The sequence below is a fragment of the Microtus oregoni genome, unplaced genomic scaffold (assembly GCF_018167655.1).
Source record: "Microtus oregoni isolate MIOR12 unplaced genomic scaffold, Mior012 000008F_ref0000371, whole genome shotgun sequence".
NCBI lineage: Eukaryota > Metazoa > Chordata > Mammalia > Rodentia > Cricetidae > Microtus > Microtus oregoni.
This window is the reverse complement of record NW_024543067.1, coordinates 52778391-52787278: the sequence shown is the minus strand read 5'-3', so window position 1 is coordinate 52787278 and position 8888 is coordinate 52778391.

Below are 8888 nucleotides of genomic sequence, written 5' to 3'. Positions count from 1 at the left end.
TTCCTTCTCATCAGTACTGTGTCCTCAAGGTTCTACAACCTCCCCCAAGCCCCATGAGTTGAGGGCCATATGAGCTTTTAAGGGACAGAGCAGCCATCATGAGAGATTTTATCCTCACTTCTTTCCTCCTAAAATCATTTCATTCCTTTCTCTTTCAACCAAGGAACTTACAGGTGCAGGACTTCTTTTCCAGCTAAAGATGGTTAAGGGAGATAAGGATGATTGGAAGAACTTAAAACATGTGGTTTTAACCTGGAGTACATAGGTAGCTGTGTGTATGGAAGGCGGAAGAGAGGTCCACAGATCCGCTGGACTTGTGTGGCTTAGGCAGATGTGGAATAGCTGTAGCTTTTGTCTAATTTGAAAGGAAGTCCATGACCCCAAGCATACTTGAAATTATAGATGCTTCTGGGGAGAGACTATTCGGATGTATAACAGTGGAGACTGACCCAGATCCCCCAATCTGTCAGGCCTTGCTGGCTTTAAGTGAGGGCTCTGTGCCTGCTCACATCAGCCCATTCAAGTTTTACCCTCTCTGCCACTCAGAGGCGATAAAAATTCATCAGACTTACAGAATGGTTGAACTCAGATGGTGATAAAATCCCAGTATAATTCTCTCCAAAGAATGTTCTGATTAATAGAAACTGCAGAGGAACTAATTTTATGAAAATAGCAAATGGGATTGTTTCAGTCGAAGCGAGCTGAGAGAGTTGGTGCTGACGCCAAGCAGGAAGATACAAACAGCCCCATTGTGTGGCGCTGACAGCTCCAATCCTGCCGCTTATTTATTAAATGTCTTTCCGCTGTAAATTATTAAGCTTGGATTTGGGGAGATGTGGGAGCTGACAGAATAAGACAATAGAACAGAAAGCAGACCTGGATCCCTTCCTTCAGTCTTCTTGCAAGCATTGTGTTCTGTGAAAAGCCTTGCCCCCCTCCTCGCCCACCCACCAGGGTTGGAGAGGGAGGATGATTCTCTCTTCCGAGAGCTCAGACACGGGTGAGACAAGCAACTTGCTTTTGATTTAGGAATTATTTCTAGTCCTTACAAATCGGAACGGTTTTCAGAGAAAATTCAACCTGTTGGCTTAACAACTGTGTGGCAGATATTTTGTCTCTTCTCTAAAGTGTTGTTCTTACCCAGACAAAGAAGAGCTTGGCCAGCCTTAACAAAAGGAAACACCACACTAAATATTTTAGGACACAGAGCAGCCGTATATAGTTCACGTGCCTTAGCTGGTAGTTGGGAAGGCCTTTTTCATATTAGGAGGGAGCGCCAAGGTTTATTTTTTAAAGCCAAAGAGTAGGACAAGGAAAGGAAGTTGAATTCTGACTGTGTTTGTCTCCATTTGAGAAGCTGGCATTCTGATGAAGAGGGGAGTACTGAATTTACATGAATCTTAGGTGCAGCTTTTACTCTCTGCCTTCTGGACCACACAATGGAGGGGTGTGGCTAAGTTTCTTGGCCAGATACCACCTACTGACCCCTCCAGGGCTAGCAATAGAACGGGCATCAGTTGGCTGCCTGAGCACGATCACTTATGGCATTCACTTATTGCTACTGTGTACTTTGTGCTGCTTTGGAAAGTGAGATTAATGAATGGACAAAATCACAAAACTCTCATTTTAATAGGCAGAGCCAGGTAATCAACAAATACACCCACAACTGATGTCTTTAAGTGACCTGAAGATACAAAGTAGAGGGAAGAGACAACGAGTGATGAAGGCTCTTGGTGGATGGCCATCAAGGAAGATTCCTCTGAGGAAGTAGTAACGTGAAGAAAGTGAGCAGATAAGCTACCAGGGGAAGACCTCAGGGCTAAACAAGCATCAGAGTCCTGTAGAGCGGAGGGTGATGGGGGCTCCTCTTTGCTGGACTTCACCAGGAAGCATAAAAATTTTTCTGAATGGTACGGGAGACTGGAGCAGTTTTGAGGAGGCAGATAACATGATCTGACTGTCCCATGCAACATCCAGAATGTCTTGTGGTTACTACAGCCCCTGCTAGGAAGGACTCTTCCCAGACCACCAAGCCCCTCACCAGGTTTTAATGACTCCTCCTGTCCTGAGTGAGAAGGCTCAATCTTACATCTCACCCATGGGGCAGGCAGAGTTTCTTTGTAGGATTATGATTAAATGGAGGTTGATATCTCTTTGCTCTAAAAATTAGCAAGAGATCATAAAACCATCTGGTGGGCCTAGAGAGATGATCCAACTCTTGCTGCTCGTCTGGAAATCCTGAGTTCTGTTCTCAGCACACATATTGGCTGGCTGGGGAGGCTCATGGATGCCTGGGACTCTGTCTGACCCTAGACCATTGGCTCTTTCTTCTGGCCACCACTGGCATGCACACAGAGATGCAGGGCCATATACATAGATGCAAATTTTAAAAAGTACTTTTTAAAATAAAACAGACAGCAAGCAAAAGAATATGAATCTATGAGCCCCGGCCCTCCCCATAGCTGTTTTTGCAGTCTAGGCATCTTGTCTGGGCAACAGATATTACCTGGCTGGCCAGAGGAGGAGTCCATGAGTTCTGCTATTCTCAACTTCTGCGAATCATGTGTGGAGAGACACAGCACCAAGCCCCCGCTGGGAGGACATGCAGAAAACCCAGTCCGAGCCTGCAGAGGAACATTTGGTGGGTCGGGGGAAGAAAATTCAAAATGCCTTATGGGAAAGAGTAGGAGTATTGGAAGAACCAGGGAATTTCCAAGTCCCCAGATGTCTTGACAAGGTTATGGCCCATGACAGGTCTGGGATCCACCGTTCCCCCACAAACTTGAGAAGCAGCTGAAAATGATCGGGTCCAGCTGGTGTCCGTCACATCAGCCATCACAGGCTGTCTGTTCTATCAGGGCCTTTTAGAATGATTCAGGCTGAATCTCGAGGGATGGCTCCATCTTTTTTGAGGTCTTTAAAATACAGAGTGAGATTTTCCTGTGGCTTGCAGCAGTCAAATGGATAAACTTCACAGATTGGCCACGTCCAGGATGGAAAGGACAAATACTTAGATTGCAGACATAAAGCTAAAGGAGGGTCGAGACTATAGTTCTGACCAGGTTTGGGGGTCTCCTGCCTGAAACCCTAGGATGTGGGAGACGAAAGCAAGAGGGTTGCCCATGAACCCAAGATCAGAATGGTTTCAGAGTGACACCCCATGGCAAAACCAAAACAATGTACTTCTCTTTAAAATTTATTGAGTCAAGGATAGTGGCACATGCCTTTAATCCTAGAATTTGAGAGGCAGAGGCAAGCAGATCTCTGGGGAGCCAGAGATTTACATAATGGGTTTAAGACCAGCCAGGGATGTTTAGTGAGACCTTGTCTCAAAAAATTTTTTTTCTTGCAACCATTTATTTGTTGGGGTGGAGCACCACAGCACACTTGTAGATGTCAGAGGACAGCTTTCATGTGTCAGTTCTCTCCTTCCACATGACGTCCCAGGGACTGAACTCAGACTGCCAGCCTTGGTAGCCATCATCTTTACCCCCTGAGCCACCACGCTGGTTCAAAAGAATATGGTCTCACAAATACACCATTTTTGTTTATTTATTTTGAGCAGAGAGAGCAACCGTGAGGAGCAGAAAGAAGCCTTGATGATTTCGGTTTGGGCTAACCTTTGGGCTATCACACCAAAGTGGTCCCCATAGGAAGTTACACAAACTCAGAGTCCTAAAGGCAGTAGATGAATTTAAACTTAATCTAACCAGCAAATGATGATAAACAGACCCGTTGATTGCTAAATATGTGCCTGGCTAAAGCAAAAGAAGAAGTCATGTAGTAGGAAACACAGAGAACACTGGGGAATGATGAAGGGTAGGGAATAAGAGCACTGAAGAAATTGAAACCATTCTCCTGAAAGACAAAGAAGTACAGTGTGAAACCCTAGGTTTATCGTGAGGGCTGAGACGGAGCACTGTTCACTGAGTGGTCAAGACTCCCTGAACCCTCTGTTACCAAGCTTCACATACTGCCTGACTCCATGGCTATGTTTTGACCTAAGGAATACAGGCCTGGCGAAACGCATTCTGCACGCCGGGCAACTTATGGTACTATGGTAGAAACTGGGCAGCCGGCAATAGGACACATTTCCACATCTTTCATATTCTATTGTGGAGGAAACACAAAATAAAGTAAATCTACCTCCGTGGCAAATCTATGGTGTTTGGGAGGTATAAAGCAGGAAGCTGGAGGAACAGGGGATGGTTGCAGATTAGGCAGCCTGCAGGAACACATATCTGCATCTGGTGGTGTGACGTGGCTAAGCAGGTGATGGGCCAGGACCTAGGCATGTCTGTAGTGTAGGGTGTGCTGAGGTTGAAATTGAGGGAGCTTGGAGAGCAGGCATAGGGGTCTGGGGGCAGCTTGTGTGACGTAAAGAATTTGGACAGTATCTCACAGACGCCAATGAGCCCTCGGCTGAAAGACAAGCTATTACAAGGGCAGGTATTTAGTCTAGACATAGTTTCCACAAATCTCTTATGAGATCATTTGACTTCTGCCTGAATATATTCAGGGTTGGGGCGTTTTCAGTTCCCCAAAGTGCCCACTTACTGTTGCATGCCTATCCTAGAAAGCTGTTTCTTACACGGAGCCAAATTTTGCCTCCTCAAGATTCCTACTCATTTGAGTCTCATTTTGCCATTTGTAGCAACACACAGAAGGCCATTTTAAAAATACATGAAGGTACCTGTCAATCTTTCCCCTAGTTTTCAGTTTCCAACTTTCCACAGGGCTCCCACACTCTGGGTGTATTTCGTTGTTCCTTTCCTCCAGTCTCAGGGATCTGGATGAACTGGTGCGTGGCAGTATGTCTTTCGGAGTCTGGTGCTGGGTGTTGCTTCAAAAGCTCTGAAAGGCTGAGCCCGTATTGATGCTTTCACGGCTGCCTTTGACCTGGAATCCATTTGGTCATCAGTGATTCTGGGATCTTCAGTTTGATACCTTCTGACTCACCAAAGTGGCCAGGGCTCTCAGCTCCTTGACTGCTGTCAATCCCTGCCATGATTGGTCTGTGTAATTATTTTTGAAATCTAAATATAGAAATTAATGCTTATTTGATTTGTATCTTGTTAGTCTGAGCTCAGTTTTCCAGCCTAGTAGACTCATTTGGAAAGTCTCGATTCTCATTCCTCTGAGATTCATGGGTCTCCTTTCACCTTTGATAAATGTTCTCTGAATGTTTTAATCCAAGTTCCTAAAAATATTGCCTAGAACTCAGAAGCACTGGAGATCTTAGTCCTAGTTAGTGTTCAGACCGCTTCAATTTTACCTAATGACCCATTTTACAACATTATTTATAATATTGAAGATTTATTAAATAGTGTGTTGGAATCCTTGAAGATTTATGAACTATTCTGCTAAAGTCAAGATGCAATGTTTGGTGTTTCCTCCCACCGGAATCAATAAACATACCGCAGCTTGCTCTGACCTTCACTATTGAATATGTCCTCCAACTCTGGTAATGAACCACAGCCGTTCCTTGAGCCTCAGCCACGGACTTGTCTCCGCTTTGAATTTCTCATCTGATTTCAGATGCCCAGTTCCTCCATGACCTTTCTGGCATTTCTGTCTTGCCATGAATCTCACTTGATCTCACTCCTTCTGCCACATTCTTGGCCTCAGTTCTTTTGCCATGGCTCTGTGACCTATTGCACCTGGCTGCTCACTTTAACTCCGATTCTGGCAGTCACTTTCCAGCTCTCCTTCCCAGACCCTGGAGTGTAGTTGAAGAGAACGGGCTAACTCATAATATACTATATTATTTACAAATGATTGGTCACTCAAATGTGCTAAGTGTTCTGAGTTTGGAGACAGAATTGAATGGATAAATTCAAAAATGTTAGGAGGAATGTCTTTTTTCTGGGCTTTTTTTTTTTTTTTTTTTTTTTTTAAAGCAAAAGAGGACATTTCTTTGAACTGAAAAGAGGGAGTGCAGGTGGGACTTCCTGTGGCGTTTCCTATCATTGGCTCCAAAGCTGCCTATCTTACAAGAACTACCTTGTCTGTGCCATCTAGTGGTTACCACCAGAAGCCTTACCCGCCTCAAGGAGAGAGCAATTTAACGCCATTTCCAACTTAAGCACCATATCTACAGGGCGTGAAATTAGTTCCAGCAAGCAGCAAATTTGCTGCTAATAAAAATATTTAGCGATTCACTTGTCTTTAAATCAGCAGCAGAATATTCTTTTACTTGCATCAGTGCCTGTTTCTCCCAATTCTAATATTTGATAATCAAGCTAGACTTGTTTAGCTTAAAGCTGTGAGACAGCAAGCTCTTCAGCTCTGCAAAAATCGGAGTTTCTGGAACAGGATTTCCTATTTCCTTTGATGGGAAGTAAGCCTGTATGTTCCTTGAATCATGGAGACCAAGCTGTGCCACTGATTTGAGGGTCTTAGAAATAACTAACCATGCTCTTCCCTTTGCCAACATTTGCTCCAATGTCATTGGACACAGGGTGCCCTGAGAAACCATGGCTTCTGTTTCATGTTTAAACACATTTTGCTCTGACTCAGTGCCAAACTCATTTAGCTTTAGTACCTATTTCTTTTCATGAGAGTTTCCTAAACCCTGCAGATATATCAGAGTACTAAAACAGCTTTTTCATTAATCTAACAATATTTATTGGACATATACCATGAGCAACCATTGTTCTATGTCCTCTTTTGAATCAGGAGTGTTTCAAGGAGCTGAGTGTGATTTGGGGGCCGTGCAGGTGACAGCTCTACCCTGTGTTGCTGGAAGGTGTCACATCGACTCACATGGTCTTCTTTCTCCTTTTTTTTTTTAATGTTATTTTTTGTTTATTTATCATTGTTGTCTTTAGAATTTTTTTTAATTTTTTTTATTTCGAAAAGAAGAAAAAAAAACATAAACAAAAAAACAAGTTTCCACCTCCTCCCAGCCTCCCATTTCCCTTCCCCTCCTCCCACCCTTCTCCCCCTCCTCCCACCCTTCTCCCCCTCCTCCCACCCTTCTCCCCCTCCTCCCACTCCTCTCCCCCCCCCTCCCTCTCCAGTCCACAGAGCAGTCCGGGTTCCCTGCCCTGTGGTAAGTCCTAGGTCCTCCCCCCTCCGTCCATATCTAGGAAGGTGAACATCCAAACTGGCTAGGCTCAAAGAGCATCCAAAGCCCTTCCCTCGGCTTTGAGTAGACCACGTGCTTCTGAGCCCAAATAAGCTAAAGGGAGAGTCTGGTGGGTTCTGAGGACCCTCTTCTGTCCCACATGAACCCAATTTTGATCATCCTTACAAAATACATGGCAGCTTCAACTGCAAACTACTGCCTCCTCCTCATGAGGTTTAGAATTGAAACAACTTCTCCTCCTTCTCCTTTCCCTCCCTCCACCTCCTCCTCCTCCTCCTCCTCCTCCTCCTCCTCCTCCTCCTCCTCCTCCTCTTCTTCTTCTTCTTCTTCTTCTTCTTCTTCTTCTTCTTCTTCTTCTTCTTCATTGAGAGAGGGATCCAGTCAGGGTTGGGAGCAGGGAATTATAATCAGTGACTTGAGATAAACAGCCAGACAACACTAACATTATGGGTGGAGATACTGATAGAGGGGATTGGAAAAACTGAATGACGCCTGGCAGTAGCCAAAAGACCAACAAGGAGGCTCAGGATTGGGAGAAGCAAAAGAGGACCCATGGCTGGGAACCAGTGCATGCAACCTCTATTCATGACCCTCTCTCTCAGGTTCATGGCTCAATTAGAGCCCTTCTCCCCCTCCTGATGTCAGCTTCTTCGACTGTCATAGTGAACTTGATTGTCCACCCATGCTGTTCACAATACACTAGAAAGCAGAGTGACGATGACCTTGAAGGGCAGTGAGGACTCACCAGAGGTAGCTGTGATACACATGGGTGTTTCTCCAGGTATACAGCCCAAGTGCCACTTACCCTGGATGTTATAAAATCCCCAAGCCTGCATTAGTCTCAAAAATCTCAAACATCTGTGGCTCAGTGAGGGTCTACTTAAGTCTCCGACCCTTAAAACTTTGGCCATTTTCTTGTAGCTAAAGTAACGGGAGTCAGAATGTGTGAATTATTTAGGAAATGCAACATGGCATTTCATGAATAAGCTGTAGCCATCAAGTACTTAAGCAAGACCTAGAATCAAGATGAGGGAAAAAGTAAAACCAAATGATGTAGTAATTAAAACTTGACATAAAGCCAGGTTTGATGACATATACCTGTAATCCTGGCAATTGAGAGGTATGTGTGTGGGGGGGGTGAGGGTGAGGAGTTAAAGGATATTCTCACTATATAGAAATGGAGGCCAGCCTCGGCTACATAGGATCCTGGTTCAATATAAATGAATGAATGAATGAATGAATAATTAATTAATGCATAAAAAAGGAAGGAAAATGGAAATAAAAAAATTTCGGGTTGGAGGAATGGCTCAGAACACTGTTCTTCTAGGGGTTCTGAGTTCAATTTCTAGCAATCACATAGTGGCTCACAACCATCTATAGTGGATCTGATGCCCTCTTCTGGCATAAAGGTGGACATGCAGATAGAGCACTCATGCCTATAATAAATAAGCAAATCTTTAAAAAGAAAGAAAAGAAATAAACCATTTCTTCAACTCTGGTTTTGTCTTTATTACATGCTCTAGAACAAACACTGAAGGAGACGGGACAAGGAGGAAGCGTGCTGACCACTGCTGAGAACAAGTAGAGGGGAGGGGGCAGCCTATGGCCACTAGGAAGCAGGAAACACAGGGAGCCAGGCAAAGAGAGATAGAAAAATCGGAGAGAAAGGAGGGAGCTGGTGAAAGACCCTACAGACCCCCTCCTCAAAACCCGCAGCTAGCATGCTCCCGGGGGAACGTCCTGTTTGCTTAAAAAAAAATTCTCCAGATCAGCAGCCAGCCTGCTCTCGTAAGAACAT